This window comes from Nuphar pumila, chromosome 8 (assembly GCF_984573655.1).
Source record: "Nuphar pumila chromosome 8, dmNupPumi1.hap1.1, whole genome shotgun sequence".
NCBI classification, from domain to species: domain Eukaryota; kingdom Viridiplantae; phylum Streptophyta; class Magnoliopsida; order Nymphaeales; family Nymphaeaceae; genus Nuphar; species Nuphar pumila.
This window is the reverse complement of record NC_143256.1, coordinates 55,804,214-55,810,574: the sequence shown is the minus strand read 5'-3', so window position 1 is coordinate 55,810,574 and position 6,361 is coordinate 55,804,214. Positions and strand designations below refer to the sequence as shown.

Sequence of the window (6,361 nt, the reverse complement as noted above, 5' to 3'; positions counted from 1 at the left end):
CTCGTGTGCCGGACTGGCACAAAGAGTACACACCTGCTGTGTAGTGGATGGTCCTGAGAGAAGCTGGTCCAGCTTCTGAGCAATCATGTCTACTTTACACTGCAGTGCAGTAGCTGGACCAATCTCAAGAACGCCAGCTTTCTTCTGAATGCTGGGTGTGGCTCTATCAGAATGAGAGCTCGAAGCATGGTGGAGTGAATTCTCGGCCAATGTATCAAATAGCCTCCATGCTTCGTCCTCGCTCTTCAGCATGAATGTCCCACCGCATGAAGAGTCGATCATCTGACGATTCTTGTCAGACAATCCATCATAGAAACTCTGCACCAGTTGCCATTTCGGCACCTGATGATGGGGGCATTTCCTGAGGAGATCCTTCATTCTCTCCCAGGTCTCATGAAAGCGCTCACCATCTAGCTCTGAAAAGCTAGTGATGGCTCTACGATATTGGTTCGTGCGACCAATGGGAAAGTATTTCCGAAGAAACTCCTGTTGCAACTGATCCCAGGACTCTATTTCTACAGAATCTAAGGACTTTAGCCAATACTTGGCTTTGTCCTTCAATGAAAAAGGGAATAGAGTCAACCTCAACGCATCATCATCGAAATTCTGTATCTTAACAGTAGAACAGATTTCGAGGAATTCATCTAAGTGTCGGTAGGGATCCTCATGACTAAGGCCATAAAAGGATGGAAGCATTTGAATAATGCTGGCCTTAATCTCATAATGTGGCGCTCCTACATCGGGTCTCCGAATGCAGGATGCCTGAACATAGTCTGTGGGAATGAAGTATTCCCGCAGAGGGCGTGAAAGAACTGGGGGTGGAGGTGGAGGATCCATGTCAGCCATTGTTGCCGAACTTCGATGAGAATGTAAAATTCTCTCTGGGTTGTCAACAAATGGGTGTAATGGGGTTCCTAGACCTCGTCGACCCTGCATACACTGGTACTAAGACCAGATGTAAGCAAACGACCAACTAAAAAATTAAACTAGCACAGATACTAACATGTAATTAAACAAAAAAACAGTAACTAAAAACAAATAAATATGCTATATAGCTACGTCAGAATTCTATACTAAATAATTAAATAACAAAGTAAACTATTCTAAAATGCTAAAACAAATAAATACAGGAAATCACAAACTATGTTTTTCTAAAACCCACCTGTCTAATCGCTCCTTGCAGAATGATAATTAAGTGAATCCTAAAAAGAACAATATGTGAATCCTATATTTACTAACTGTGTTAATCCTATATTCACTTACTAATCCTACTAACTAAAAAGAAAACAACTAATTAACTAACTAAAACAAAATAATAATAAATTAAACTCTAAGAAATAAAGTAATTAATTCGCCATTCCCCGGCAACGGCGCCAAAATTTGGTTGATATTTTGGAATACTCTTTTTAAAACAATTATTTTCAATAAAACTTTGGAAAATCGTCAACCAAAAAATATAAAAACCGACTTTCCACAAAGTGGTAAGTACGGGTCGATCCTCAGGGAACGGGAATTAAACACAATATTTCTATAAAATTCAATTTATTAATGCCAAATGTCAACCTACAATTACAAAGTTAATACAACTGCAATTAAACACTAAAAGAAAAGTACACAAGCAATCAGTCTTCTGCTCCACACCAAGGGTATTTCCGTCGTTTCGCCACTTAAAGAATCTTCTCACTTGGACAATATCCCTGGACACTAAATATGTTTTTCAACCTAAAAATGCAGAAAAATACAAAGTTAGTTTTCTATTCGAATAACGAAAACAATAACTAAGACTAGTTCTAATTTTACGAAAATTGTAAAGCAAATACTATTTATCAAGCAAAAATTAACTAAAATACTAAATTAATGCTAAAATTACTCAATTTAACTCTACTAATGCTGTATGATGATGATGCAACTCCTAAAATGCAGAAACTACTAAAAACAAATCTAAAAGGCCGAAATTAAGAAAATTACGAAACTGCCCCTAACTAGTGTAAAATAGCATTCTGACAGGTTATCGGAAAACCACTGTTTGACAGGGCAAACGAGGTCCGATTTTCCCGAAATTTGTTCTGTTCTGCAACTGACAGATTGAACAAAACGACAGTTTTTACAGAATTGAAAAACAGTATCGGGAACTCCAGATATAAGCGTTTCAAATCTGAGAAAAATTAGGATATCGCCAGTCCTGTAATTTAAAATCCAGAAAAAGCGGTTTTCGCAAAACGCTTAAAAATCAGACCAAATCAACTCCGAATGAGCTGAAATTTGGTCTGCAGTTAAATAACACGTCAATAAAGTGAATAGATGAAAATTTTTTGTAAAACACAGAGTTTATGCACAGAAAATAATGCTAGTGCGATAGGGCAAAAATCTGGTTTTTATTTCAATGCACTATTCACTATATGAATCTATTTTAAACACTATGAACGTAATCTAACTATAATGCAGACTTAAATACTTCTATATGACATAATATATGCTGATATTGACTATGATTAAACTAAATGAGATCTAAATGACAAATGATATGCATTTCATGACTTTGCCTTGAATGAGCTAATGATGTAAATGTCCCTAAAATACTAATGCAAGAAAGTAACTATATGCATAAGACATGCAATACACATAAACTAGATACGACTATGCTAACTAAACTATTAATAGTAAAAAGACATTAACAACCACACATTCAATCAACCAATGATAAAATCTAACTAAAATGATTACATAAATAACTAAACTAACTATTCTAAAGACAAGATGACTGAAATATAAAGGAGAAGAGACCACTAACGAACCATGGGTTGCAGCCTTTGGAATGTGACTATGGTTGACTCAACTAGGCTCTATCTTAACTTAGCTAGGTTCGGGTTTGGCTAAGGTTGACTCGACCTTGGGTTGGACTAGGACTCGACTAGGGTTAGGTTTTGACTTGGTTAGGTTACTAAGACTAGGTTGGACTCGGTTGAGGGTTGACTTAGTCAACGAAGGTTGGTTTAGTCTAGATGGGTTCGGTTTTGAGTTTCCTTAGTCAACTAGGTTCGGTTGACTCCAATGGACTCGGTTTAGGTAGGCTTGAACTAAGTTGGACTCAACTAGGTTTGACTTAGATAGGTTAGGTAGACTAGGTTGACCTAACTTAGGTTAAGGTTGACTCCACTAAGCTTGACTAAGGTTGGGCTTTGGTCTTAGACTTGACCTAAGTGCGGTTTAGGCTTTGACTTGGGCTAGGCTAGGTTTTGACTAGACTCAAAGGGGGTGTAGACGAGGGGTTGACTCGACCTAGGCTCGGTTTGACTAGGTTAGGTCTAGACTAAAGTAGTAACCAAAGTTCACGATTTTAATGGAGGAGGTTGGAAAAAGGAATGTAATAATTACCAATGTTCAAACTTTGAAATGCTTTGGATTCTCAAAAATCGCCCCATTTAAAGAGGGGGTTACACTCCTTAATTGCCTTTAATGCCTTTTTGGAAATCTGAAAAGGCCAATCTAGAAATCCACGATTTTTGCTTTTCAAGATGGAATTAAAATGCTTTTAATGCTCTATGGAAATCGTGTAACCTAGATTGGAATTTTGGTTTAATTGCAAAACACTTTCCAAAGTTAAGGAGTAACTCCTTTAATGCACATTCAAAATTCAAATCTTCCTTAAATGCCTCACACGATTTTTGAAGAATCTCCTTTTTCCAAAAGCTTTCCAATTTTCAATTACTTTAATTACCTCCCTTCTCAAAAATCGCCAACTTTAATGGATCCTACTTTCTAAACTAATAGACTTAATTCTACCTAGGGAATAAAAGGACTTAAATGGAAAATCGATTTCCTAGGAGTTAATGTTAACCTAATTATCAAAACCTACTTAGTTAACCTCTAAAAACGGCTAGAAAAGGAAGACCTAATACATTGAACCTAGACACCTTCCTAACTCAACTAATGACCATTAAGACTTGCTAAAAAAAATCGACCAAGAGCTCCAGGGGAGCTCTAATGGCTGCCACCCCACCTTGGGGAAGAAGAAGAACCACACGAAAATAAAAAATAAAATTATAAATTAACAAAAAGCAATAAAACTAAATAACCACTAATTTGATAAAACTAAATTAGAGAATAATACAAAGGACTCCTAATTACACCAAGGCTAACAAGAACAGCACTATGCTGGAATTAAAAACATGAAAAAAAAAAAAAGAAAACTTGATTTTTATAATTTTCAACAATAGACTCAAAACACAAAAACGAAAAATTGATTAAAACAACTAATTAAATCAATCCTAAAACAATGAAATGACTAACACAACTATATACTGCTGTTAACACCTAAAACACACGGCAACTACACGGTTTACCAACATCAATACATGCATTTAACAAAAATACAAAGATTGGCTAGAATAATCCTAGCCGATTTTTTTTCTTTTTTTTAAAATAACATCAAAACAAGACACAAGCACAACCCACGAATAAAATGAACTAAAATGAAATTTTCTAATGAGATTTTCAGCAAAGCAACACAATACACATACTGGACGAAACAAAAATATCAAAACAAAAAATTATTTTTTTTGTGAAAATCAAGAATCGGCTAGAAAAAGTCTAGCCGATTTTTCTTCTTTTCAAGCAAAAACAACACACAAACAAACCTAACGACTAAAATGAATCAAAATAAAATTTGTGTCTGAGATTTTCTAAAAAGAAAACACCTATAACACGCTGGAAACAAAAACCCAAATCGACTAGAAAAGCCTCTTGCCGATTTGCTTGTTTTAGATAAAAACGATGGAAAAACATAAATCGAATACACAACCAATGAAAGAAAACCTAATCTAACGTGCTGGTCTGTGCACGCATGCTATTCTAAGGTTGAAATAAAAAGAAAAACAAGAAACATACAGAAAATAACAAAATAAAAACCACACACACAAATCGGTTTTATCTAGAAGAGAAGGAAGAAGAAGACCTACCTTTTGGAAGATCCGACGACCGGGGGGGTGAAGAAGAGCGGACCATGGCTGGATGTAGACGTCTTCTACAGTTCAAGGATGCTGTACTTCACCAAAAACGGCACCTATTGCAGCTGCTACACGTTGGAGATCCACCGATGATGGCATGTGAGCCGATTCGCGATCGGAGGGTGTAGAAAGCCGGATGGAGGTAGGGCCGGCTCACCTTGGTGGTGTGTTGCGCACTCCCGCCCAAGGTTAATGGTCTCCACCTATGCTACACCTGCAAAAGTACAGAAAAATGGTGAAAAGACAGCAAGGAATAAGAAAGAAAGGAAAAGAAACCACAGAAAGCTTTAAAATATGCTTGAAAATCAAGCATAGGTCGATCTTCAATGGCCAACACTTGGGGAAGATGGAGAGGAAGGAGCTGCTGCTGTAGAGTCACTGTAGGGGGGCGTCCAAACACAGCCAAAGACGCCTAGGGTTCTTGAAAAAAAACTATTTATAGTTTTGACATTTTTCAGAAAGAGTGTTAAAAAATAAAATATTGCTAGGCGCCACTTTCTGGGGGGGTTTTAGAAAAACTTTTTGAAATGGGTATGGATAGGTGTGTGGGTTGGGTTTTGGGCTTTCTAAGAGTTGATCCAAGGTCCAATTGACCTAATTGGGTCGGATATGGATCCGATCCACCTCGAAATCCGTGCCCAAACACTGAAATAGCCATAACTCTCTCATTTTAACTCCGATTTTTCTGAAATTCGAACCATAGCCCCTTACTATCAAAACACATCTAAACATGGGTTTAAAACCTTAAACTTGATACAAAACGCATGAAAAACTTGTTTACATGATGTGCATTTCATGCATCATCAACACACTTACATGTTTATGGTGAAATCTGGAATATACCCGACTTATGGGAACGACATTAGCTATTCCCACGGTGTGGGGTGCTGCGCCTGCGGACCCGAAACAAAGACAATGAAACAATGCTTGTAATTCAACGTAGTTTCCAAGTATGTGGATTTGCAATAGTGTTTGTCTATATACTTAACTAAGTAGTTGCACATAAATCAAGGTATAAGGATTTTCCTTACGCAGTACGACACACTTACGTGTCGAAGATGATTTCTGAACTTAACCCATCTAATGGGAATAACATTGGCATTACCACGGTTCGGGGTGCCGCGCCCGTGGACCCTAAACAAACCGTTTGTCCAAAACGAACGTAGGACAATGCTATGGAATTCATACTGAGCTCGGAGTATGGAATCATCTGACAAAATGCTTGAACGGGACACGAGAGTCATAAGTTTTAATACCCTTACATATATTCATGAGTACATATATATATCAACCCTTTCAAACATACTCGGCGAGGCACATACCTATATGTATACGTATATACATATATATATACA

The 6,361-nt window shown here is 37.1% G+C and overlaps 1 non-coding gene across 1 annotated transcript; it reads left to right on the top strand.

Annotated features, from left to right (window-relative positions):
• Window positions 1-340: 340 nt before the first annotated feature.
• On the top strand, window positions 341-443 carry LOC149829941 (small nucleolar RNA R71). Its single transcript, XR_016433973.1, has one exon. It is a non-coding gene; the product is annotated as a small nucleolar RNA R71 (small nucleolar RNA).
• Window positions 444-6,361: the final 5,918 nt, after the last annotated feature.